Below are 27,702 nucleotides of genomic sequence, written 5' to 3' on the forward strand. Positions count from 1 at the left end.
GCCCAGGCTGGAGTGCAGTGGCCGGATCTCAGCTCACTGCAAGCTCCGCCTTCCGGGTTTACGCCGTTCTCCTGCCTCAGCCTCCGGAGTAGCTGGGACTACAGGCGCCCGCCACCTCGCCCGGCTAGTTTTTTTGTATTTTTTAGTAGAGACGGGGTTTCACCTTGTTAGCCAGGATGGTCTTGATCTCCTGACCTCGTGATCCACCCGTCTCAGCCTCCCAAAGTGCTGGGATTACAGGCCTGAGCCACCGTGCCCGGCCGTTTTTTGGCTTTTTAGTAATAGCCATTCTGACTGGTATGAGATGGTATCTCATGGTGGTTTTGATTTGCATTTCTCTGATGATTAGTGATACTGAGCACTTTTTTATATGTTTGTTGGCTGCTTGTATGTCTTCTTTTGAGAAGTATCTGTTCATAAAATGACTAACATTTTAAAAAATCAAATTTATTTAAATGTGGCTAAATTTTGAATTTTTTAATACATGTAATCAAATCATATTAAATACTTTTATTAAAAATGACATCATTGCCGGGCGTGGTGGCTCACGCCTGTAATCCCAGCACTTTGGGAGGCTGATGTGGGTGGATCACCTGAGGTCAGGAGTTTGAGACCAGCCTGGACAACATAGTGAAACTCTATCTCTACTAAAAATACAAAAATCAGCCGGGCGTGGTGGTGGGCACCTGTAATCCCAGCTACTAGGGAGGTGAGGCAGGAGAATCGCTTGAATCAGGGAGGCGGAGGTTGCAGTGAGCTGAGATCGCACCACTGCACTCCACCCTGGGTGACAGAGCAAGACTCCATCTCAAAAAAAAAAAAAAAAAAAAAAAAAAAAAGACAACATTTGCAGTTCTAGTGCTTAATGTCTATCAAGCTGCCAATATAGAGAATTTGTATCATACTTTGAGCAGAGGTTCTAAAAACTTTTGGTTCATGATTCCTTTAAACTACAAAAATTATTGAGAACTCCAAATAGCCTTTGGAGTATGGAATACATGGAATACTTTATCAATATTTACATCTTAGAATTAATACTGGGAAGTTCTTAAAAAAAGAATACATTAATACAGACACCATTAGCTTTCAGAGCAATAATGACATAGTGTGTCTTACAGCCTCTAAACAACTCCACTGTATACCTATGAAAGCAGAGAAAGAAAAAGGCAAATAGTGTCCTAAGAAAACATAGTTTGATCTCACAGACCCTAAAAGGCTCTGGGGACTTGAGGAGTCCCTAGAACCACCAAGCTAGAACCACATGCTACACATTTAGGAACAATATAAATTGTTTAATACTGCAACATGACCTTTGTCCTCATGTGCCACTGTTGCAAATACTGTGCTAATCTGTGAATACTTTTGCATCCACCAAATGGAATCTGAAAAGAAGCAAGAAAATGGGCACTCACCACTACTACTAAATGATACTTCATTATGCAAGAATCTACCGCATTAGAGCTATCTAACAGATGGCTCTGACAAGTTAATTTGTCTTTTCTCTTACTTAAGTACTTCCTCCACTTTCCCTGGGGACCCTAAGTGGTGTTAGATCCCAGAGCTGTGCCAGCTCTCATCATCATATTCCAAATGCTACTTTCTGGGTCTTCTCAGCCCCAGCCAGTAACTTTCCAGTATCTTCTAATTTGAAATTCAGTTATATTCCCCCTTCCTCAGTGTTTTCTACCTCCCCCTCTTTCTGGTGCCTATCCTAAACTCCTGGAGGCTTATGGAAAATCCCAGTGAAGCCACCACAGGAGGAAAATGGGTCCACTCTGGTCTCCTATCACAGCCCGCACCCCACCCAGGTCACCTGGGCCAGCCTTGTTCTTGGTACGCACAGCCCATGGTGCTTGCTCCTAAAGATAGTGAGAGCCCATCTTCAATTGAGTGTCAATTCTGCTCCCACTTAGCACCATGGAGCTGAGGATGCCAAGACTGCAGCTGCAACTTTCTCCCATCACTGACATGGGTCTCGTAACCCAGGTCTTTTGCTGCTCGGACCTTCACTTTGACCCGGGCAATCCTGGAGCAGAACTGCTCCTCTCTTTCTCTCTCAGTTACCTGCAAAATGTTCTGGGGCACTTGGAAGCCATTGGAAACATGGGGGCAGCTATTGGCCCTCTGGTGGTTAGATCTTCCATGCCATTTTCCTGTTGGCCTTCCCCAAACAGACATCAAATCTCCAGATGAAGAACAGGACACGAGTTCTCTCTGCCTTGGATCTCTTCATGTTTCATGGGGCATCTGGTCGCTCTTCCCCAAGGATGTATTTCAGGGTGTAGAAGCATAGTACAGGGACTTCATGCTATACTTTATAATTTTCCTTGACTGCAAAGTCTTTTCCCTGTCTCTGGTTCAAAGCTCTTTATCGGTCATGATGGCAGAGCGGATGAGGTACCTGCTGTGTATATTCACATACCCCTTGTAATCTCTCCAGTTTTATGCCGGAGCCCTTAGTGTTTTCCCTACACAACTAAGGTTGTTTTTTCCTTTGCATCTCTATTCTGTTTCTATCCAGTCTCCATTGGAGCAAACGTAAGCACCATGTCTCTGGGCCCGACCAGAGTGGTCAAGGGGATGAACATCGGCTACCACATTATGATCTGCTGCCTACACTTTACTCACTAGATTTTGTGCTCTTTTCATCTTTTTTTTTTTTTTTTTTTGGTAAAGGTAATATGTTTTCGGCTGGTTATTGCTTATTCATGAACATAGATCCTTTGTGGTTTGCAATACAGTCATTAAGATCGTTGTACTGTTCGGCTCCCTTGCAGTCACAGGAATGGATTTCATGCTGAAATAGGACCATGAGCCCAAGTGCTGGTTGAGGCCCACTGGGCTGGGCCTTTTGGCCTGCCACTTAAAGAAGGCTTGCTATGGCAAGGATTTTAAGCTACCTGTCTCGTCTCCCCACAATCCTTCCCTGCTTCCTTGTCCTCGTCAATTTGCAATTGCTCCATCCGGAGCTTGGCTACTTTCCCTAAGGCTTTTTCAAAGGGCCTCTTATGTGCACATCCTCCTAGCTTTTCACGCTGAGGATTACTTCAAAGGCTCAGCAGCCATGGGAAGGGAAGAATGACAATAAAATAAATCCCAACTGCAGAAAGGTTTGCTTTGGCCACTGCTTGATTGTTCTGTAGGTGGGAGGTGCCTGCTCCGACCTCTGCAGCTCACTGGTCCTCACAGCTCATTACAGATGTTTTCCTTTGGTCTGGTTTCTTACTGTCCCTTCTGAGGCTCTGAGCCCCTACTTCTAGAAGGCTTATGTAAATTTCCCCAGGCCTCAGCTGCTCCTTCTTCCACTGATCCCTTTATCTGTTGCCAAGAGTGATTCTCCTAATCTTGCTCTGAGCCTCCATGTCTCCACTCAGGAGGAGAGAGGCTCAAACACTCAGAAGGTGGGGCACTCCACTATTTGGCGCTGCAATTTATTTCAAGGCCACTGGGCAGGGCTAGAGTGAATGACTGAAATACTAGCCTATCAGAAAACTGGCCTATCAGAGAGCCTGCCCATCCAGAGTGCTCAGAAAACACTTGTGGGCCTCGATCTAAATCCTGAAAGCCTACCTCCAGTATTGTTGCTTTGTGCAGGGGTTGCCAATTAAAAATAAAAAGTAAAACATTGTGTGAACGAAACCAATCACCGGCTGAATTCACCTGACTGATCCGCAGTTTAGGACCCTGGCAGACTTGCCTGAATTAGGAATTCTTGACCCTATTTAAATAATGAGGGCCTTCTCTTGTAGTGTTTGTTTGCTTTTGAAAAAGCCTGAGCCGTAAAGTCCAGGAATCAGGCCCCACAGCTGCCAGATAAATGTCTGCTTAGACATCCACGGGGATGTCTGTCCTTCAGCTGAACATGGAGGTCTGACTAAGTGAAATATTAAATCCTTCTCTTGACGAAAGGAGGCCCAGAAAGCCTCCTTCTTTCCTTGCAGACGAGGCAGGACCCTACTGACTGGATGGCTCTTTTGCTGCTACTACTATCAAGTGAAAAGGCAGGACACCCATTGGTCTTTTCGGTTCTTTCCAGAGGTTCCATATTCTAAAAGGATCCCTTGACTTGCCTCCCACGGCTGCTGCCTTTCCCTTCCCCACTGACTCACCCACACCATGAAATGTCAGTACAGCTGGACAAACACAGAGTGCCCAAGTTAAAGCAACAAAGACCTTTCCTGGGGCCTCAAGCATGTTGATGATGAGAGATTGTTTCCTAAAAGAAAACAGTCCCACAGAGCCTATGCCACCTGCTATCAGACACTTCTTGCCTGTGTGATATAATTCGAGGGTTGGGCTGGGCACGGTGACTCACGCCTATAATCCCAACACTTTGGGAGGCTGAGGCAGGAGAATCATTTCAGTCCAGGAGACCAGCCTAGGTAACAAAGCGAGGCCCTGTCTCTACCAAAGAATAAAAAATAAAAAATTAGCCAGGCACAGTGGCAGGTGGCAGGAGGTTGAGGAGAGAGGATTGTGGGAGCCCGGGAGTTTGAGGTAGCTGTGAGCCATAATGGTGCCACTGCACTCCAGCCTGGGTGACAGAACAATACCCTGTCTTGCAAAAGAATTTTAAAAACTGAGAGCAGTCTTTTATGATGCGTTCTCTAAATTGCTCTGAATTGTTTAGGAGGTAAATTGTTTTAGTTCTGTGTTTTGTTTGCACTAAGCTAAGTACTAGGACAATAAGTGACCCGTGTGAAGTTCTGACCATGCAAAATTAGATCAAGACATGGACTCATCTGGCAATTTCCAGGAGTCCTGATCGTGTGTGTGCAGGCGTGCATGCAAGCGCACTAAGAACCCATTGGAAATATAATGAGAGGTGAAAATTACACTCACCAAATTCATCTCAGGGAAAGTACTGCCTGTGGTTCAAAGGAATAAAGCTCTTATATAGCCACTTGGATTGAGAATTAGAATCTCTAAGAGGCACGCTTGAATAAAAATAGTTGGTCAACTAACTACGGTCTAAGGAAGATGAGTGCAATTAACACTAAGCTTCTGTTTCCCTTAGTGAGGCGCGGCTAAGGCAGGATTGCTGGGTCAACAGAGGAGATGCTGAGTCCTGGCATCCATGTCCTGCTCCACCCATCTGCCAGAGCATCTGTCATCTCTTGCAAACATTAAGCTGAAAATCCTAGAATATTTTTAAAATATTAATTTGAAATAGTGTCAAAATGTTAGCTTGCCAAGGAGCTCGCACATGTTGGCTGAGACCCTGGACTTCAGGAGTCTGACATCTTGGAGATTTGACTGGTTCATATTATGGAGGCAGCACTGCTCATCTGGAGAGTTTTTAAAACTAGGTGATTTGAGTGTGTCCTGGTTCCAGAGCGCCCTCTTGGGGAGTGGATAGTAGATTGGGAGATCTCAGAGAATATATACTTTAGGGATAAAAGAGGAAACAGGACATATGTGCAGTTACTCAGTCAATTTTTACAGGTCATTGCATCTAATGGTAGTAAAACCCTAGTTCTGCTACCACTGGTGTAAAAGTAGGTAGCTGGGCAGACATGAGCAGGGTAGGAGAGGTCGCCACAAGGAATGTCAGGTGACCATCAGGTGATGCTCAAGTGGTTGTAAACTGTCACTCTAAAATAATAATTGGACACAGCCGGCACCAGAGCAAGGCAGGCTCCCAATAGATAGAAAACATCTGAAGTGGGCGATCAGTGGCTTCCTGATAAGATCTCAGGAACTGGGTAAGTGGACTCAAGCATGTGCCCTAAAAGGCAAAATGGTGGTGCTTAACTGGTATATGACCTTCTTCTAAGAACATTCGGCTGGTGTATTAGTCCATTGTCATGCTGCTATGAAGAAATACCCAAGACTGGGTAATTTATAAACAAAAGAGATTTAATTGACTCACAGTTCCACATTCCTGGGGAGGCCTCAGGAAACTTACAATCATGCTAGAAGGGAAAGGAAACACATCCTTCTTCACAGGGTAGCAGGAGAGAGAAGTGCTGGCAGGGGAAAACCAGACGCTGATAAAATCATTGGATCTCATGAGAACTCACTATCATGAGAACAGGATGGGGGTAACCACCTCCATGATTCAAGTACCTCCCACTGGGCCCCTCCCATGACACATGGGGATTATGGGAACTACAATTCAAGATGAGATTTGGGTGGGGACACAGCCAAGCCATATGAACTGGTAAGGAAAAAACACCTCAAATGAACATGCACAAAACTTCGGTAAGCACACTGCACATGTAGCCCCTGCTAAGTCCTGGCAGGCCACCACATGCAGACAGCCTGCCCCAAGGAGAAAATCAAGGGAGGAGAGACACAAACCCTGGAACCATGCCAATGTATAAAACCCCAAGTGAAGGGCTGAAAGCGCACTTGGATCTTTCAAGTTGCCTGCTTGGCACTCTTCCAAGTATACTTTACTTCCTTTGGTTCCTGCTCTAAAACTTGCCTTGGTCTCTCACTCCACCTTATACCCTTCCAGTGAATTCTTTCCTCTGAGGAGGCAAGAATCGAGTTGCTGCAAACCCATACGGATTCACTGCTGCTAACACTGGCACCATCTCGTTCTCACCAAGACCCACCTGAGATGAGTTGACTCCACATAAAGAGTCTCTGGGCCCCACACCTGAAGCTCCCATCAGTAGGAATTAGAAAGGCAGGTGACCGTACTATAGGTGAATGCACAAGGTGGAGGAGAAAGGGCCTGGGGAATGAAACGATTTTTCAGAGATCCTGGAGAGGCATCTGGACCATGGGTAAGGCCGTCGCAGAGAGGCTGAATATGATGGACCTCCTCTGTACCCAGAAGCTATGGTCTGAACATTTGTGTCCTCTCACCCACAATCTATTATTGAAACCTAATCACCAAAGCAATAGTATCAAGAGGTGAGGGCTTTAGGAGGTGATTAGGTCATGAGGGCAGAACCACATGAATGGGATTAATGCTCTTATAAGAGAAGCTAGAGGGAACTTAGTCTGCCCCTTCCGCCACGTGAAGACGAAGCTGGAATGCATCATCTATAAGGAAGGGGCCCTCACAGGACACCGAATCTGCTGGAGCCTTGGTGTCAGAATTTCCAGCCTTCAGAACTGTGAGCAATAAGTTTCTACTGTTTATAAATGACTAGTCTAAGGTATTTTTGTTAGAGGAGCCCTAATGGAAGAAGATAGAGCTATTTGGTTGAAGTCTCTTGACCTAGAATGTAGCCATAAAAGAGCCGCAAAAACCTCTTTAGGTCAAATCCATGAATTCTACCCCACGTGGTTTGCCATCCCAAGCACCTAGCTCTACCCTGTAAGTCATTATTTATGTGCCCATCTTCTCTATTAGCACAGGTTCTCATTTTGTTTGCCCTGTCTTTCAGGAAAGGATAAGCTTCTTCCTTAAGTCTCAGGCTCAGAGTAGAGCTCCATGCACAGTGAGGGCTCGGGGAATGCTAGAAGCCTATTATTCACAACAAACATGGTCTTGTAACTTCTCTACAGCTTATCCCACATCCCTTCCACAGTGGAAGACCCTTTTGGGCTTTACTTGAAGTTTTCACTAAAATGAAAAGCAAATGTGGTTTATTACAGTTGGTCTTTGTTTAGGCAAAATGAAGTACATTTTATCATAATTAAAATGGAAAATTTGAAGTCACCCTTAGACACTTTTAAAATAAGGGACTGTGCATGTCTGTGTGTGTGTGTGCTTGGTCCTCACTTAATGTCTCTAGTTGCTCATATGTTCTTGAACTCCAAATAAATATAAGGGCTATTATTTGATTTGGTCTGCATACGGAGTTGGGATTGTTCAATCTGGAAACATGAAGTCTAAGGGGCAATAGCCTGAGGAAAGTCATTGTTAAATAATAACTTTAAAAAGAAAACCGCCGGGCACGGTGGCTCACGCCTGTAATCCCAGCACTTTGGGATGCTGAGGTGGGCGAATTACGAGGTCAGGAGATCAAGACCATCCTGGCTAACATGGTGAAACCCCGTCTCTACTAAAAATACAAAAAATTAGCCAGGGGTGGTGGCGGGCGCCTGTAGTCCCTGCTACTCGGGAGGCTGAGGCAGAAGAATGGTGTGAACCCGGGAGGCGGAGCTTGTAGTGAGCTGAGATCGCACCACTGCACTCCAGCTGAGGCAACAGAGCGAGACTGTGTCTCAAAAAAATAAATAAATAAAAGAAAAGCAAAAACAGGCTGGGCACAGTGGCTCACACCTGTAATCCCAGCACTTTGGGAAGCCGAGGCGGGTAGATCATTTGAGGTCAGGAGTTTGAGACCAGCGTGGTCAACATGGCGAATCCCCATCTCTACTAAAAATCCAGAAAAAATTAGCCAGGCGTAGTGGTACAGACCTGTAATCCCAGCTACTAGGAAGGCTAGGCACAAGAATTGCTTGAACCTGGGAGGTGGAGGTTGTAGTGAGCCAATATCATGCTACTGCACTCCAGCCTGGGCAACAGAGATTTTTTTTTTTTTTTTTTTTTTTTAAAGAGAGAGAAAAAGAAAAACAGCTTAGATTGCTGCACGAGAGATTTTTATATTAAAGAAAATCATTTAATGTTGGAATAGGTTACATCAAGAAGACATAGAATTTTCTCTAAGGATCACAAATAAATCTTGTAAGTTACTAGACAGTTTAGCACTGGTTCTAACTGAAGGAAAGAGGGACATCGTCCCCCACATTTTTAGCTGAAGAAAAGAACTCTGATCCTCTAGCTTTAATTTAGTATTTGATCTTCTATGCATTCATAACAAAGGGAAAACTGATTCTACTAGAAAAATCCTGCTTAATAATACATTTTCATGAGAAAAGACAGTGTGGACTAGTATAAAAGAATTTTAGGCTGGGCGAGGTGGCTCACACATGTAATCCCAGCACTTTGGGAGGCTGAGGCAGGCAGATCACCTGAGGTTGGAAGTTTGAGAAGAGCCTGGGCAACATGATGAAACCTCATCTCTACTAAAAATACAAAAGAATTAGCGGGGTGTGATGGCACAGGTCTGTAATCCCAGCTACTCAGGAGGCTGAGGCACAAGAATCATTTGAACTCGGGAGGTGGAGGTTGCAGTGAGCAGAGATCGCGCCACTGCACTCTAGCCTGGATGTCAGAGCGAGACTCCATCAAGTAAATAAATGAATAAATGAATACATAAATGCATGTGTAATTTATGTATTACATTGAGATCAAATTTTTAAAAACTTGTGGAAAAGAATATACCTCAGCATCCTTTAAACACTTGAAAATAATCCACAATAATCTTTTAGGTTTTTTTTGTTTGTTTGTTTGTTTGTTTTTTTGAGAGGGAGTCTCACTCTGTGGTCAGGCTGGAGTGCAGAGACGAAATCTCGGCTCACTGCAACCTCTTCCTCCCAGGTTCAAGTGATTCTCTTGCCTCAGCCTCCCGAGTAGCTGAGACTACAGGTGCCCGCCACCACACCAGGCTAGTTTTTTGTGTTTTTAGCAGAGATGGGGTTTCACTGTGTTAGCCAGGATGGTCTCGATCTCCTGACCTCGTGATCCGCCCACCTCAGCCTCTTAAAGTGCTGGGATTACAGGCACAAACCACCACGCCCAGTCACAAGTTTTACCATTTATTTCTAGTTCATAGTTTAAAAAGTTACAACTGCTGTTGATTAAACATATATACACATAAAAATACAGGATAAAACACTAGGGAAACTCTTTGCAACATATGTGAAAAATGCCTATTAAAATATATAAATGGTCTTTCAAATTTTTACTTTTTAATTTATTTTTTACTAGGCAATGAACTTTATTAACTTTGTTTCAAACTATTTCCCAGCTTGTTGAGCTTAACTAGCTAAAAAGAATGATTATGTATAAGCGAAAACTGAAGAGATACAGTGTCCAAGGATGTTGGGCTTAAAAATATTAGAGATCTAGATTTTATCAGATCCATGAACAAAAATTTCTTAAGAAGTCATAATAGAAAATAGCAGCTTCCAGTAACTTCAAGTTTTATCTTCTTCAGAAGTCGATTCAGTTCAGCTTGCCTCATTCTTGGAAGCCTCATCAAAATTCTCCACAATTCTGGAACTCCATCATCATCATCCTCTCCAGTAGCAAGTGGTGCTTTTCCATCCACACGTTGTTTGGGCAGAGCTTCAGCCGGTCTCCTTAAACTAATCAGACTGTCTGCACCAAGCCGGCTTAAGAGGCTGGGTAGCATTTCTGTCACCTGCTTTGCCTCAGCATGGCCTGTAATGGTGAAAGTGTCTGCTGCCATGCCTGAAATTTAGGGTTGTTAAAGTGGATTACTGTTCCTTGCTTTGTAAGCACATTCACCTTTTCAATACCAGAGATACTGTTTACCTGTAACTTCTTTAAGAAGAATTGAAGTGTTTTGTTTTGTTTTGTTTTATCATCAGCTGTGGCTGTTCCGTGAACCACCTTCTTTCTGCTTTCTGTGAGCAGTTCCTTTCCCACCAGTGCACACTTGTGCCTGCAGTTTGAGGTTTTCCTGGTTCATGATCGTTTCTTTCATCTTGTTGGAGCAGATAAGGGGCTGCTAGGGGGACTAGGGTTGGTGCTCAGGTATCTGGGGTGGACCAGCTGAGATTAGGCACACACACTCGGGGATGCGAGATGGCAGCTAGAGGGAGGATCTTTCAGATTTATAAGGAAAGAAGGAACTTACCAACCAGAAAATGGACAAAAGGCATAAATGGACAGTTCTCAGAGAAAGAATGTCAAAGGATGAATAAAAATATGAAAAAATGTTCAGCCTCACTATTTATAAAAATTTGTTCCTTTACAAAGGCATAATTGACAAATACAAATTATATATGGTGTGATATTTTGATATATGTATACATTGTGAAATGATTAAGTCAAGCTAATTAACATACCTATCACCTCTTATACCTTTTTTGTGGTGAGAACATTTAAGATCTACTCTCAGCAATTTTCAAGTATATAATACATTATTATTATCATCATCATGCTGTACAATAGATCTCCAAAATTTATTCATCCTGTCTAACCAAAACTACGTACCCTTTAGCCAACATCCTTCTCACTCTTCTACCTGACCTCCAGCCCTTGGAAACTATTGTTCTACTCTCTGCTTTTACAAGTTTGTTTTTTGAGTGAGATCATGTTCTTTGTGGGAACACGCATGGAGCTGGAGGCCATTAGCCTTAGCAAACTAACACAGGAACAGAAAACCAAATGCTGCGTGTTCTCAGTAGGAGCTAAATGATGAGAACTCATAAACACAAAGAAGGAAACAACAGACACTGGGGCCTACTTGAGGGCGGAGGGTGGGAGGAGGGAGAGGAGCAGAAAAAATGACTATTGGATACGAGGCTTAGTAACTGGATGATGAAATAATCTGTACAACAAACTCCCATCACACGAGTTTACCTGTATAACAAACCTGCACATGTGGCCCCAACCTAAGATAAAATTAAAAAAAAAAAAAAAGCACACTGCAATTCAAGACTCACTTCTCAAAAGAAAAAAAAAAAGCCACGTTCTAAGGGAAGCTCAGACTTTCGGACTCTGTTCCTGGTTGTAATCAAATTATCTTTGTCTATAAACAAAACACCTTCTCCAGGGGAAGCTATAGATAGATCATATCATCACCGGTATGTCTCCAACTTTAATGATCAGTTGTTTCCATTCCTTAAAAAGCTTGCTTTTTTTAAGGAGTGAGATTATGCAGTATTTGTCTTTCTGGTTTATTTCCCTTGTCACCTGTTTATCACAATCAGATTTCTGAATCAGATTCCATTGTATATATATCATATTTTCTTCAGTCATCTGTTGATGGACACTTAGGTTGTTTCCACTTCTTGGCTGTTGTGAATAGTGCTGCAATAAACATGGGAGTGCAGAGATCTCTTTGATACACTGATTTCATTTCATTTGGGTATATACACAGAAGCGACATTGCTGGATCACATGGTAGTTCTATTTTTAATTTTTTTTTATTATACTTTAAGTTCTGGAATACATGTGCAGAACATGCGAGTTTGTTACATAGTATACACGTGCCATGGTGGTTTGCAACACCCATTAACCCATCATCTACATTAGGTATTTCTCCTAATGCTATCCCTCCCCTGAGCCCCCACCCCCCGACAGGCCCTGTGTGTGATGTTCCCTTCCCTGTGTCCATGTGTTCTCCTTTTTCAGCTCCCACTTATGAGTGAGAGCATGTGTATGGTTTTCTGTTCCTGTGTTAGTTTGCTAAGAATGATGGTTTCCAGCTTCATCCATGTGCCTGCAAAGGACATGAATTCATCCTTTTTTATGGCTGTGTAGTATTCCATGGTATATATGTGCCACATTTTCTTTATCTTTTTAATTTTTAAAGAACATACTGTTTTTCTATAATGGATGTACTAATTTGCATTTCTACCAGCAGTGTACAAGAGCTCCCTTTTCTCCACATCCTTTTTAACACTTGTTGTTAATAGCCATTCTAACAGATATGAGGCAACATCTTATTGTGCTTTCTGTTGCATTTCCCTGGTCATTCTTTTTTTTTTTTTTTTTTTTTTTGAGACGGAGTCTCGCTCTGTCGCCCAGGCTGGAGTGCAGTGGCCGAATCTCAGCTCACTGCAAGCTCCACCTCCCGGGTTTACGCCATTCTCCTGCCTCCCGAGTAGCTGGGACTATAGGTGCCTGCCACTTCGCCCGGCTATTTTTTTGTATTTTTTAGTAGAGACGGGGTTTCATCATGTTAGCCAGGATGGTCTCGATCTCCTGACCTCGTGATCCACCCGTCTCGGCCTCCCAAAGTGCTGGGATTACAGGCTTGAGCCACCGCGCCCGGCCTCCCTGGTCATTCTTAATGTTGAGCATTTTTTCAAATACCTGCTGGCCATTTGTATGTCGTCTTGTGAGAAATATCTATTGTCTTAGTCTATTCTCTGTTGCTACAACAGAATACCACAAACTGGGTAAATTATAAACAATATAAGTTTGCTTGGCTCATGGTTCTGCAGGCTAACAAATCTAAGAGCATGCTGCTGGCATTTGATGAGGGCTTTGTGCTGCAATATCCATGGTGAAACAGCAGAAGATAGAAGCAAGCACACAAGACTGAGAAAGCAAGAGGGGCCAGGCTCACTTTTATAACAACCTGCTCTCTTGATAATTGACTTACTCCCGTGACTACACTAATTCATTCATGAGGCTCTGTCATTATACCAGTCACCTTCATTGTGTCCCATCTCTCAACACTGTTGCATATGGGATTACATTTTCAACATGTGAATTTTGGGGGACACATTAAAACAGAGTATTTATTCAGGTCCTTTGACCATTGTTTTAATTGAGTTGTTTTCTTGCTCTTGAATTGTTTGAGTTTCTTATATATTTTTTATATTAACCCCTTATCAGATGTATTGTTTGCAAATATTTTCTTCAATTCTGTAGGACTTTTTTTCACTCTGTTGATCATTTCCTTAGCTATGCAGAAGTTGTTGGGTTTTTTTCTTCATTTGATGCAATCCCATTTGTCCTTTTTGGCTGTGTTTTCTGTGCTTTTGGAGCCATATCTAAAAAATCTTTGCCCAGACCAATGTCAAGAAGCTTTGTCTCCATATTGGTTTCTAGTAGTTTTACAGTTTCAGGTCTTACATTTAAGTCTTTAATCTGTTTTGAGTTGATTTTTATATATGGTGTGAGATAAGGGTTCAGTTTTATTCTACTGCCTGTGGATACCTAGTTTTCACAACACTACTTACTGAAGAGACAGTCCTTTCCCCATTGTGTGTTCTTACTATCTTTGCCAAAGGTCAATTGACCGTAAATGTGTGGATTTATTTCTGGGTTCTCCATTCTATTCCATTGGTCTATGGGTCTGTTTTTATGCCAGTAGCATGCTGTTTTGATTCTTATCTCTTTGTAGTATATTTTGAAGTCAGGGAGTGAGATGTTTTCAGCTTTACTCTTTTTTCTCCAGATTGGTTTGGCTCCTTGGGGTTTTTTTGTGGTTCCATAAGAATTTTAGGATTGTTTCTTCTATTTCTTGAAAAATATCTTTGGAAACATGGAATCAACCCAAATGCCCATCAATGATAGACTGGATAAAGAAAATATGGTACATATACACCACCGAATACTGTGCAGCCATAAAAAGGAATGAGATCGTGTCCTTTGCAGGAACATGGATGGAGCTGGAAGCCACTCTCTTCAGCAAACTAACACAGTAACAGAAAACCACATACTGCATGCTCTCACTTATAAGTGGGAGCTGAACAATGAGAACACGTGGACACATGCAGGGGAACAAAATACACTGGGACCTGTCAGGGAGCAGGGTAGGGGTAGGCAGAGCATTAGGAAAAATAGTTAATGCATGCTTGGCTTAATACCTAGGTGATGGGTTGATAGGTGCAGCAAACCACCATGGCACACATTTACTTATGTAACAAACATACACATCTTGCACATGTACCCCGTAACTTAAAAATAAAAATGTAATTTTAAAAAATGCCTTTGGAATTTTGATAGGGATTACAATGAATCTGTAGATTGCTTTGGGTGGTATGATCAGTTAAACAATGTTCTTCCAATCTGTAAACACAGGATATAATTTCATTTATTTGCATCTTGAATTTCTTTAATCACTATTTTATAGTTTTCAGTGTACAACTCTTTTACTTTCTTGATAACACTTTTTCCTAAGTATTTTATTATTTTTGATGCTATTGTAAAAGGGATTGTTTTCTTATGGTTTGTTGTTACCGTACAGAAATGTCACTGATTTTTATATGTTGATTTTTGTATCCTGCAACTATACTGACTTTGTTTATTAGCTCTGACAGTTCGTGTGTGTGTGTTTAGGGCGGGGGGCAGGGGCAAGTCTAGGTTTTTCTTTGTTTTCCTCTTTCTTGCTCTCTTTCTCTCCTTTCCTTTCTCTTTCTCTTTCTTTCTTTCCCTCTTTATTTTATTTCCTCTTTCTGTCTGTCTCATTCTGTCACCCACCCAAGCTGGAGAGATGTGGAGTGATCATGGCTCACTGCAGCCTCAATCTCCTGGGCTCAAGCAATCCTCCCACCTCAGCCTCCTGAGTAGCTGGGACTATAGGCATGTGCCTCCAAGCCTGGCTAATTTTATTTATTTTTTAATAAAGACAGGTCTCACTATGTTGGCCAGACTGGTCTTGAACTCTTGGACTCAATTGATCCTTGTTCCTCAGCCTCCCAAAGTGCTGGGATCACAGGCATGAGCCACCATGCCTGGCCAGGTTTTCTATACAAAACACCATGTCATCTGCAACCGGAGACAATTTTACTTTTTCCTTTCCAATCTTGATGCCTTTTATTTCTTTTTCTTGCCCAATTTCTCTGGCTAGGACTTCCGGTACTATATTGAAGAGAAGCGGAGAGAGTGGGCCTCCTTGTCTTATTCCTGATTTCAGAGGAAAAGCTTTCAGATTTTTATCATTGACTGCGATGTTAGCTGTAGGCTTGTCATACATGGCCTTATCTTGTGTACACTGGGTCCTCTGGAGCCTGGGGCGGTGGGGACTGGTCTCAAGCCTGGGTCCATGGGGGCTGACCAGTGTCAGGGTCTGCAGGGGTGATCCTGGCCCTGGGTCTGTGGTAGTGGGCCTTGAGCCGCAGGGGCTGGCCTAGCAGCTGGGACTGTGGGACCCAGTCTGGCACCAGACTTCCCTGAGGTGGGCCTGGTGCTGGGCTCTAGGACACAGTTCAGAGTTCACTTCCTTGCCCTCGTGGAGGGTCTCTCTGTCAGTGTTGTGCTGCCCAGGCTTGAGGGAGAGGCGACACAGGAAATGTGAAACTGTCCTTTTTACCTTCTTCAAGGCATCTTTTCTTACATTTGTGTTATACCCAGGTGCTATAACCTCTCACCTGCATTCTTTAACTCATGTGATGGTATTTTTATGTAGGAATAGTTGTCCAAGTTGATGTTTCTTGTGAAGGATGAATGCTAGAAAGTCTTATTCCACCATCTTGCTGGTGTCACTCTAGAATAATTTTTTTTTTTTTTAGTATTTCAGTGAGCTACCATTTTCAAACCCAACACACTGACTAACAGTAAAAAGAATAATATGTCAGTGGCAAGAATATGGGAAAACTGGCATTATAGGAGAGAAAAAGTAATGTCTTTTCCTCACCTATTGCAAAGTTCATGGGTGATATTCTTTTTTTCTTTCAGGTGCTTCTTTTTCTTTCTTATTTAAGTTCTAGGGTACATGTGCACAATGTGCAGGTTTGTTACATATGTATACTTGTGCCATGTTGGTGGGCTGCACCCATCAACTCGTCATTTACATCAGGTATAACTCCCAGTGCCATCCCTCCCCCCTCCCTCCTCCCCCGTCCCCATAATAGGCCCCTCATGGGTGATATTCTTATAACAAAAGACAGATCACAAATATACAGTTAGGTAGAAAGAATAAGTTATAATGTTTGATAGCTAAGTAGGGTAACTGGAGTTAACAACAATAGTTGAACAACGTTTTTTCAAAATAGTTAGAGAGGATCTGAAATGTGCCCAACACATAGTAATGATAAACACTCAGATAATGGATACCCTTAAATACCCTGACTTTATCATTACATATTCTTTGCATGTAACAAAATGTCACACATACCCAATAAATATGTACAAATATAATGTACCCCAAAAACCAAAAATAAATCTAGGATATTAAAAAAGATAGATTAATAAGAGAAGATTACAATGAATTTATTTAACCAAAGTTTTATATGACACAGGATCTTTCTGTAATGAAGACCCAAAGACCCAGGGAAACTTAGTCTGCCTATGTTTATGCTTAGGCTCAGTGAAGAGTGGACAGTGTATAAAAGTATCATTGGGCAAAAGGGGCTATGATCTAATGGTAATAAGCTGGTGGGGGGAGTTTAGCAAAGTCTATTTGTTCAGATTCTTCTTGGCCTCTTGTGTAACATTTCTTCCCTGTGAGTATAGGGAGGACACCTGTCACTTGAGGGTCTTCAGGTGAAAGAAAGTCAGACCTTTCTGCTTCTGTGGTTTTCATGATTTCCTTCAGCTTAAAATACACAGTATGCCAGCGTGCCATAGTTTGATCAGTTTCTGAGATGGACAGCATTCATCTATACGATAGGCAGGAGCAAGATGGGTACCTTTCTGGATGGAAGTTAGGTGGTATAAACTGACAAGCTTAAAATATACTTTGACCTGGGAATTTCACTTTTGTGGATTTACATTATAGAAACAATTAGAAAACAGTAAAATAAGATTTATGTAAAGATCACTATTACATCATGATTTAAAATAGTGAAAAAATGGAAATAAATGTCTAAAGAGAAAACTGGTTACACTAATAATTTGATATCTATAGACTAAAACACTCGTTGTTACAAATCACATTGCAGACAAATACTTATTGGCATGAAAAATGTTCAACTTATTGTGAAGGCTACACATTTTATGTGAGGTGTGACGTTATGAAATACATTCTTGTGTGTATGCTGCAGCACATACAACAAAGCTTTTCCTGATAGTGAACTTGATTTCTTTTGATTATCTTTTGCTGTTCCTTTCTGAAATTTTGTCTGCACTGAGCATATATTACATAGTAGAAAGAAAAGATAATTTTTAGTAATAATAAAAAGGAACAAAGTAACCCCAGTTCAGTACACTAGCCAACTAGTCAGAAGTACACTAGAGATCCCATAGTTATTTTAGACTATAAATTTAAACAGCTTTGAAATCAAAGGTAAGTTCTTGAGCTTATCACAGGGCCCTGTTCTCCTTTCGTCTTTGAGCTCTCTGTTATCTCCAGATCCCTTTCCAGGAGATGTGGGTGACTCTCCTCTATTGCATGCACCAGGTGCTTGGCCTGATGGAGAGTTAGTCTTGACAACAGAGACAATCAAGCACAAGAAGCGCCTTCAGACACCTGCACAAAGATGACAGATTGCCCTACTTTAGGCCTTCACATTTTGGAAATTGTATGTTTAAAATCTATGCCTGCTTGCCTGCCCTGTTATTTATAGATATTGCAGGCAGAACCTTTCACACTGTAGCAAATGAAGAATTATTAGAGTCAGTTAATTAATAGAATTTATATAACTAGCTGAAGAAAAAATACTGAATGAGAAACTGCAAATCAACAAAGAAGTGTTTATTACTTGTAAAGAAACTGATTACTCAAAGTCAAGATATATACCAACTTTTAGAGGAGATTTCTCAGGTAATAAGCAGGAAAATATCCACACTTTTCCTCCCCCTAGGAAGTATTTGTTTGTTTGTTTGTTTGTTTTCCTAGAAGATATTTTTAATTAGTAACTTCATCAAATGGTCAACAAGCATTGTCTTATTTGTTAGGGTCACTAGTTTGTGCCTTTGTATTCCATGGTCTGGGTAAAAAGGATTCTCTAAAGCCACTTGCAATGATACGGTGTTATATGACCTTGATATATACGGCAAAGGAGTGCAATGGACGAAGAATAAACACAGGATGTTTGCTTCACTCTGAATTGTTTAGTGTTAAAATAGCACACTAAATAATAGCAGCTGGTCCTGCAGTAATAGGAATTTATACTTTTATGTTGTGCCCCATTTTCAGGTCTATGAGAAATCTGTGTGTAACTGGGAGATATGGACCTGGGTACTCTTCTCTTTGCTAGGCCCTAGGGATGGCACAAAGTCCTCTGGAGTGTTACGCGGGGCTCCTGAAATCAGGGTTAAAAATTACTAGCATAAGTTATGAAAAAAAATATATTCACAGTAGCAACTTGAGTTTAAGGAGACAACATGTGAAAAGAATCTGGAACTAGCCCTGTTTCAGATCTTCACTTTCTTATTAGAAATGTAGCTTTAATCTCTATGAATTTCAGGCTTCTCAGCTATAAAACTGGAATAAAATTATGTATAAAAAATACTTATAAAGTGCACTGAGTTTTATAATGCATTTTCTAATACATTAGCTCATTTGTTCCTTGCAGTTATCCCAGGAGGAAGATATCGCTAATTTACAGTTGAAGAAACTGAGGCTCAGAAATGGAAGTGCTTTGTCCTAAATCACACAGAATAGGGACATTTATCTTCTGATTCACAATCCTATGCCCTTTCCACAAAATCATGTAAATAAAAATGCTAAACAACCAATAGAAGAAATGGATTAAAAGAAAGATGGGTAAAATGCCCGTCATCCAAGCACGCTCCTACTCTTGACTACACTTGTAGGTCCAGTCTGGCCTGTCATTTGCCTACCCCTGGGCTGCAATGCCTGTAAACTGAGCCATTCTCATAAACATCCCAGAGAAAAGTAGTAGTCAGTACAATGGTAAAGGCCTCTCTCTGCTTAACCCCAGCAGCAAGTCCGTCTGGGCTGAGCTGAGAAGATGGCGGGAAGGCTGCACAGGATGCCTTCTTCCTCCATGACCATGAAGGTGGCTCTCTACTTGCAGATGTGAATCAAACTTAATCTAAATTGGTCAAATCAACTAGGAATCTCTGATTTTACCAGTAGGGAGCAGATTTTACACATCAGCAGTGGAAAATGATCTCAATTAACTTGTGAACAGAAACTGGATATAACGTGAAACTAAGGTTTTAATCTGAGCTACTGTGAAATTTAAAGAACAACTTCCATGAAATTAACTTTGTCTTTGTGTACTTCTGGGCAGTTTCATGACACTAGTCTGGATCATTAGCTCACTTTATTACCTGTGAGGTCTTCTTACCCTCCACTGGATAACTTTCCCGAAAGCTCTGCCCGGTATTATAATTCAAAAGCTTTGAGAAACTGAAATTTGTGATCTGAGATTATTTTAGTTATATAATGATAACCCTCACATTTCCTCTAAAAAAGTTCCAAAAAACTTTGAGGGATAAATTTTGTGACATGAGATCACATAAAGACTGGATTGTTTAAAGAATTAAGTGTTCATATCTCACATCTAAAATTCCTCTTCTAGAAATAATCCTCTAGATAGCGTCACAATCAAAAGCTTGAGCTTCAAAGTAAATGGAACTGGGTTTTAACCTCAACTCTAACTGTGGGATCTCAGATGAGATGTTTAACTTCTTCATGTGCTCGGTTTCTTCATCCATAAAATGGTGACAATAATTGTACTTACCTCATAGAGTTATTATGAGGATTTAAATGAGATAATGTATATAACATGTTTAGTAACTCCTGGCAAATAGTTATTCAAGAATGTTACTATTGTCATATTCATCAAGTTCTTATTCCCTCTGGTGTGCTAGACACTGCATTCACCATCAGGATTGCAGCTAAGGGTAGACATGGTTCTTCTCAAGAAGCCAAGCTGACTAGTGTCTGGTGAGTAGCAAGTGCTGAAGAACAATTAGCTTTTGATAATAAACAACACAATGAGAGGAGTTACTAAGAAATCCAACTTTAAGCAGGGGTCTTCACCACAAAATGAACTCCCCACCTTAAAAAGTCAATTGATTTGGGGTCATATTCTTAATTTATAAAAAGTTCCAACAATTTCATTATAAAGACAATCATCCACAGAAAAATAATTAAAGGCTTTGGACACAAAATGTGTAGAAGGAAATATAGTGAAAAAAATGAATGCATAAGGATGATGTACAAATAAGTTTCCTATGCTTTCTACTTCTATGGATTTTTCCAAACTTTCTGTGAACATGTGTTACTTTAACAATTATTTTTAGATTATTATTTCCATAGAACTAGGACTTAAAATAGCTATAAATGAAGAAGACATGATCCTCCTCTACAATCCTGCAGTTACAAGCATCTGTTGAAGTTTTGTCATAGTCTTGCTGCAAAAGAAAAGCCCTATAGGAGTTACTTCAAAAACTAACTCTTGGTAGTGCTTCTTGTAGGTAAAGAGAATGTTAAATCTTCATTGTTAAACAAGGAAGGGCAAGAGAAGATTTGGTTAATGGCCACAAGACTCTTCACTGACAGTCAACTAGGTAGGGAAATCAGTCATCATCTCTATCTAGACATGACGAAGTCATCATGACTGCTTCCTAGAATGAGTCTTTATTAAAGTTTATCAGATAATTGCTTATCCATTTTTATCAGAGAATGCATATATTTCTTCCCAGAATGAGGTTGTAAATTAAGTCAGACCCAGAAAGAGTTTGGAACAACTTTTTTCCCACGTCTTTCAATTTTCCTTTTCTTCCTCTAGTTCTTATTTCTATGATAGGTCTTCCTGCTTAGTGAGCTACCTGATCCAGAAACCTGGAAGTTAATCTCTCCTTTGCACTTTCAGGTCCAATCACTGAGTCCTGGGTCCCATTTGTTAAATACATCTCTCAGTTCAGTTCCCTCCTTTCCAAAGCCCCCAACCACAACTTTAGGCCCTGACCAGTTACTTCACCCTCAGACTCCTGGGATTATTTCCTAATCAGTTCCCAAGCCTCTGAGTCAAAACAGTCTGGACAAATATAAATTCATTTTTTCTATGTTACCAAAAATATCCCTGACATTTATTATGTATTTCACAATTTCCCAATTATAAAAACTGTCACTTCATACCTCAGTCACATCTGTTTTATTTAATATTATTTTTCATGAGTTCTTCTAAAAGATGACTTTTGGGCTGTGTATAGCGGCCCATGTCTGTGCAATCCCAGCACTTTGGGAGGCCAATGAGGGAGGATCATTTGAGGCCAGGAGCTTAAGAGCAACCTAGGTAACATGGCAAGACCCCATCTCCACAAAAAATAAAACAATTAGTTAGGCATGGTTGCATGAGCTTGTAATTCCAGCTACTCCAGAGGCTGAGGCAGGAGGTTTGCTTGAGCCCAGGAGTTTGAGGTGACAGTGAGCTACAATTGTGCCACTGCACTCCAGCCTGGGTGGCAGAGTGAGACCCTGTGTTCCAAGTTAATCTTGGTCAAGAGATTCCTCATTCTCTGACTGACCCGAGAAGGGGATTCATGACAGCTGAGCTCCTTCTAGACGATCTGTCTTTAGGTAGATAAGGGGAGCTCAGAGAAAGCCTCTGCCTGTCTTCTGTTCCCCGAGTGCCCCCCAGTTTGAAATAATCAGCAAACCAAAGCAGCAGGCATATTCTGGGGTGGCATTTGTTGAACTCCTTCAGGCCAATAACTTTGTTTTTACTTACAACTAAAATCATCCTAATTGATATACTCTCTCCAGCTTCCCTCCCAATGCATAATCTGAATCCCAAAAATAAAATTGAACATTTTATGGAAGCCCATAAAAGCAGAGGTTTTTGAGATTTTTCTAAGGAAAATAGAAACATCAATTAAAGCACTTAGTAACATTTATTAACCAAAACTAAACCTCAGCGCAGGAGTCAGCACGGCCCCGTAGGTTGATATAAGTCACGCCTCTACTCAAGTGCCTCCGATGAGCTTTCACTCAGAAAACACAAAGTCCTTACAACAGCCCTAGGAGCCCCGTGCCTGATAGTGTTCTGATTTCATCTCCACTCCCCTTCCCACTCCCTCACTCTGCCATGTCTGCCTCCTTCCTGTGCTAAGCAAACTTCCACCTCTGTCCCTTTGCTCATATTCCCCCTCAGCTCACTCCCTTTCCACTTTCAAATCCTTTTTCAAATGCTACCTCCTCTGTGTGGCCTTCACTGGCCATCCCGTATAAAATCACAGCCTGCCCAGTCACTCCCTATCCCCTTCCCCAACTTTAAATCATAGCATTTTCACCATCCAAAATTAATAAACGTTTCTTTATTTTTATGAATGTAAATCTCATGAAGGCAGAGATTTTTGTTTTGTTCAGTGTGAATCTCAGGCACCTAGAACAAGTTCTGATAGAGCAGAAGCACTCAATAAATACTTGCTAAGTGAATATGTCTTCATTTTACTGATTAGGTAACTAAAACTCAGGAAATTCTGTCACTTTTTGGAGGCCAACATCCAGTAAGTGATGTAAACAGAATACAAACCCAGGTGGTTTAACTCCAAACCCTGCGTCCTCTCATCTCCATGCTCTACCGCTATATACCTAATCAATGTGATTCTTTAATCATGATGATGATGACCATAATAGCTAATGTCTTTGTTTTTGTTTTTGTTTTGAGACTGGATCTCCTTTTGTCACCCAGGCTGGAGTGCAGTGGCGAGATCGCGACTCACTGCAGCCTCAACCTCCTGGACTCGAGCAATCCTCCCACGACAGCCTCCCAAGTAGCTGGTACCATAGGTGTGCGCCACCATACCCGGCTAATTTTTTTGTATTTTTGGTAGAGACAGGGTTTTGCCTTGTTGCCCAGGCTGGTCTCCAACTCCTGAGCTCAGGCAATCCACCCCCCTTGGCCTCACAAAGTGCTAGGATTATAGGCATGAGCCACCATGCCCAGCCAGATAATAACTAATGTTTCTTTCTATTTTTGTCTTTTTCTTTTTTTTTTGATACAGAGTCTCACTCTGTCACCCAGGCTGGAGTGCAGTGGCACGATCTCGGCTCACTGCAAGGTCTGCCTCCCGGGTTAACACCATTGTCCTGCCTCAGCCTCCCGAGTAGCTGGGACTACAGGCGCCCGCCACCACTCCCAGCTAATTTTTTGTATTTTTAGTAGAGACCGGGTTTCACCGTGTTGGTTAGGATGGTCTCTGTCTCCTGACCTCGTGATCCGCCTGCCTTGGCCTCCCAAAGGGCTGGGATTATGGGTGTGAACCACTCCACGCCTGGCCAATAATAGCTAATGTTTCTAATGCCTATATGTGGCATGCACTTTCCATGGATTCTCTCATTTAGTATCCAGGAAATTTCCAGCTAAATCAGATTGAAATCCTTAAAGTTTTGGCAATGACCTATCAAGCCATACAAGTACAACTAAAGATCAGAACTTTCTTCCCAAACCCTAAAGGGCAACACAAACTTCCCTTTTCCTCGAGTAGAAGGCAGAAAACCATAGCAATATCAAATTTCACATGAACAAATTGAAAATTGTGTAGCTATGAGAGAGGCCCCAGTGTTGTCATCCTATTATAGTTGGCTTCTTCTACTCAATTTATTATTCATTTCTTCATTCATGCATTCACTCATTCGACAAACCTTTATTGAATACTTGCCCTGTGATGTACCATGCCAAGTTCAAGGGCTATAAAGATAAAGAAGACACATCTTCTGCCCTTGAGGAACTCACAGCCTAGTGAGAGAGACAAATAGAGTAAGTAATTTCACTGAAGGCATAAGTGTGATATTAGAGGATCAGCACAGAATGCTGTGGGAGCCCAGAGCAGGAAATGGCTAACCCCTGCCTGTGAGACACGGAGTACTTCCCAGAGGATACCACCCAAGATCAGGGCTTCATCAGGCAGGGTGCAGGAAATGAACCTCTGCACAGAGGAAGGGGTTTGCACAGGCGTGGAGGCGTGACTCATGCTCATCTGGGCAACTGTGTGTAGCTTGGTATAACCAGAGCTAGGAAGCCAGCGGACAGCGTGGGAGGAAGAAAAACGGAAGCCAGAAGGATTTTTAAACAAATTCATGATTAGATCAGATCTTATAAAAATTCCTCAGGAGGCTGAATGGAAACTAAGTTAATGAGGCAAGGCCAGCCAGAAAAAGGCAAAAAATACCTGGCATTTTGAAGCTGCTACTTGGATACAGGTGTTTTGACTTGGGGATATTTTGAGGTGGCCTGAAAGTAATTTAATTTTCAACTCCTAAAAATTACCAAGTCACGTGCAAAACACTTATCTCACCTCATCACAGAACCTCACCTCATGCCAGCTCCTGCATCTAGGATGAAGCTCAGGGAAGGGGTGGAGATTGGAGCTGGGGTTAGGGGTAGAGCGAGGTTTCGAGTATTTGACAACATCTTACAGATAAGCCACGTATAGCCAGGAGGCTCTTTACTGCAGGTTCCTAGCTCAGAAAGAGCCATTAATATGCAACAAGCATCCTGCTCCTTCTCTGTGAATTTCCTTGTATTTTGCAAGAGCTACACCTCTAAATTTCTGGTTACTCCCTTGCCGTTATGATTTTAGCAATAATTTAGTTTTGGTTAATAAATGTTACTAAGTGCTTTAACTGATGTTTCTATTTTCCTTAGAAAAATCTCAAAAACCTCTGCTTTTATGGGCTTCCATAAAATGTTCAATTTTATTTTTGGGATTCAGATTATGCATTGGGAGGGAAGCTGGAGAGAGTATATCAATTAGGATGATTTTAGTTGTAAGTAAAAACAAAGTTATTGGCCTGAAGGAGTTCAACAAATGCCACCCCAGAATATGCCTGCTGCTTTGGTTTGCTGATTATTTCAAACTGGGGGGCACTCGGGGAACAGAAGACAGGCAGAGGCTTTCTCTGAGCTCCCCTTATCTACCTAAAGACAGATCGTCTAGAAGGAGCTCAGCTGTCATGAATCCCCTTCTCGGGTCAGTCAGAGAATGAGGAATCTCTTGACCAAGATTAACTTGGAACACAGAGTCTCACTCTGCCACCCAGGCTGGAGTGCAGTGGCACAATTGTAGCTCACTGTCACCTCAAACTCCTGGGCTCAAGCAAACCTCCTGCCTCAGCCTCTGGAGTAGCTGGAATTACAAGCTCATGCAACCATGCCCAACTAATTGTTTTATTTTTTGAGGACCAGGATGGAGGCAAGGAGGCCATGGCAATAATTCAGTGTGGGTGGTGAAACGTACCCTCAAGTCCCGAAATCAAGACATTTCCCTTCCATCCCACAGAAAATATTGTCATTAATATACTTATTTTATTAGAATTGTCAGCTGCTGGAAAATTACTGTACTTAGAACATAAATCTATGGTGCCTACAATATAAATGGCAACTTCTTATTTGTTCAGTGCACAACCTGCATAACCATATGTGCTGGTCCTGAGAAAGAAGAAGGGAGAGGGAGAGAGCAAGGAATCAAAGATGACTCGGATTTTTGGCATGAGTAACAGGAAAGATACTTCTACAAACTAAGAAAGGTAAGATTAGAAGGATTGTGGTTGCGCAAGCAGGAGGTCAGTTTTGGAGATGTTAAATTTGAGATGCGTGATGTGGAAAACAGTAATAGAACCTGTCTCATACGATTGCTGTGGAGATTGAATTAGCAGTGTAAGCATTAAAAGCAGTTCCTGTCAGTAGTTGCTCAATAAATGTTGGACATTATTTGGAGATAGGGCCTTTAAAGGAGGTAATTAAGGTTAAATGACGTCACATAGGTGGGTCCTAACCCAGTGATGGGTGCCCTTTGTAAGAAGAGGATATTAAGACACAGACACTTACAGAGGAAAAACCATTTAAAGACATGGAAGGCAGTCATCTGCATGCCAAGGAGAGAGATTTGAGAAGAAACTAACTTTGACAACAGCTTCATCCAGACTTCTAGCCTTCATAACTGTGAGAAAATACATTTTTATTGTTTAAGGAAAAGAAAAAGTTGGACATTATTCTTATAAGGTCACTTGAATTTTCAATATACACATTTAAGTTTAGTGTGTATATGTATATAAACAAACACACACATATATGTAATATGTGCATATTTGTAGACACAGGATCATCCTTTAAATTGTCACTTCAAGGTTGGTATTCCCAAACAATTCCAAAACTTCCATCCAGACCAATTTACTATCAAATTGTAAACAAAAATTATTTTAATTACATAAATGCAAACATGTTTTAATCATAATATATAAACACGTGTGTGTGTGCACGTGTTTTAATAAAACCATGTGAAGGTGTGTGTTTGGGGATTTTGTTTTGCAAAGCCCTCTTTCCTCTTCCCCTGGTGCACATATGGCTGGATTTTGTCTTCATAGGGTAATGATGTACAAACAAGTAAGAAACCATTTAAGAATAGAATCGATTCTTTCAGAATGTCTGTTTCTAGCCAGACCTGACAAATGAGGAGTGCTCAGATCTAGGTTGTAAAAGTAAAATTAAATTTTTGTACTGATTACCTGTAATACCATTGAAGCAGAATATTTTGATGTGACTGTTTAAACATTTCCCTGTCAGTATGTAAAAACATGTTTGTTACAATCAGACGTGGCAGGTTTCTCTTCCATCGATTCTCTTGTTTTCTGGGCCATAACAAAGTAGATTAATGAAAGAGGGGTCCTGGTAAAAGTAAGTAAAAGAGATTCTTTAAAAAAAACAACAAACAGCTCTGTCAAGTGGTGGCAGTTCTGGAAGTCTTTGATAAGGCAGAGAAAAAAGATGGAGATGCTAAGTAGTCTAACCCTTAAGACATTTTAGTACCAGACTATTTTGGACTTAGCTAAGGAGTTACACAAGGCCTGGGCTCAGTGGACATTTTCGTCCCCATCTCTAAGGTTTAACCAGGTGACCTGTTTTGTATACTAATAATTTTAAAAGTTGAGTTGTTAATATTTTAAAAGTACATTGACATAATGCATGTGCATTTAGAAACATACAGTTTGGAGGTACTTTTGTTTTAGATAAACGTCACATATTTTCAGCAACTTATAATTTTATAATATTCATATACAATTGCTTTATTATTGAATAGCGTCCCTCACTGCACTAAGCTCTCAGTGAGCAGAATCTGTGTTTGCCTCACTGTTGTACGCACAGTTCCTAGAACATAGAAGATGCTCAAATATCTGATGAATGAATAAACTAGAGATGGCCTGATGATAAAATAATTTATGCTGACTAAGCACTTGATACAGTGTCCAGTACTTAGTCAGCACTGAAAACATATTTATTCTTTGTACTTTTATTCAGCATATACCTTCTCTACAACAAATCCCTCCTGTGCCAATTTTATACCTAATCTATCTCTGAAGCTCATCTCCAGCATCTGTTTTCGGG

At 41.3% G+C, this 27,702-nt stretch overlaps 1 long non-coding RNA gene and 1 pseudogene across 1 annotated transcript; one reads left to right on the top strand and one right to left on the bottom strand.

Annotated features, from left to right (window-relative positions):
* The first annotated feature begins 6,979 nt into the window (after window positions 1-6,979).
* LOC105486390 (uncharacterized) lies at window positions 6,980-25,841 on the top strand. The gene is made up of 3 exons (XR_011620570.1): window positions 6,980-7,073; window positions 20,183-20,258; window positions 25,719-25,841. It is a non-coding gene; the product is annotated as an uncharacterized lncRNA (long non-coding RNA).
* On the bottom strand, window positions 9,982-10,628 carry LOC105486389 (transcription factor BTF3 pseudogene; annotated as a pseudogene).
* Window positions 25,842-27,702: the final 1,861 nt, after the last annotated feature.

This window comes from Macaca nemestrina, chromosome 3 (genome assembly GCF_043159975.1).
Source record: "Macaca nemestrina isolate mMacNem1 chromosome 3, mMacNem.hap1, whole genome shotgun sequence".
NCBI lineage: Eukaryota > Metazoa > Chordata > Mammalia > Primates > Cercopithecidae > Macaca > Macaca nemestrina.